The sequence below is a fragment of the Sinocyclocheilus rhinocerous genome, unplaced genomic scaffold (assembly GCF_001515625.1).
Source record: "Sinocyclocheilus rhinocerous isolate Xijiao unplaced genomic scaffold, SAMN03320098_v1.1 scaffold1850, whole genome shotgun sequence".
Lineage (NCBI taxonomy): Eukaryota > Metazoa > Chordata > Actinopteri > Cypriniformes > Cyprinidae > Sinocyclocheilus > Sinocyclocheilus rhinocerous.
In genome coordinates this window covers 11745-11956 of record NW_015634540.1, presented here as the reverse complement: position 1 = coordinate 11956, position 212 = coordinate 11745, and the positions used below count along the sequence as shown (strand labels likewise).

Genomic DNA, 212 nt, shown 5'->3' with positions numbered 1-212 from the left:
CACATGCACACACACACACACACACACACACTCGCACACACACACTCGCACACACACACACACACACAGACACAGACACACACTCACTCGCATACACACACACTCACTCACTCACTCGCATACACACACACTCACTCGCATAAACATGCACACTCACTCACATGCACACACTCACACACACACACACACACACACACACACACACACACACA

The 212-nt window shown here is 50.5% G+C and overlaps 1 protein-coding gene across 2 annotated transcripts in view; it reads right to left on the bottom strand.

Moving 5' to 3' along the window:
- Positions 1-212, bottom strand: part of LOC107745884 (gastrula zinc finger protein XlCGF49.1-like) — a 2375-nt gene that overhangs the window by 1416 nt on the left and 747 nt on the right. The gene's annotated exons all lie outside the window — the stretch shown is intronic.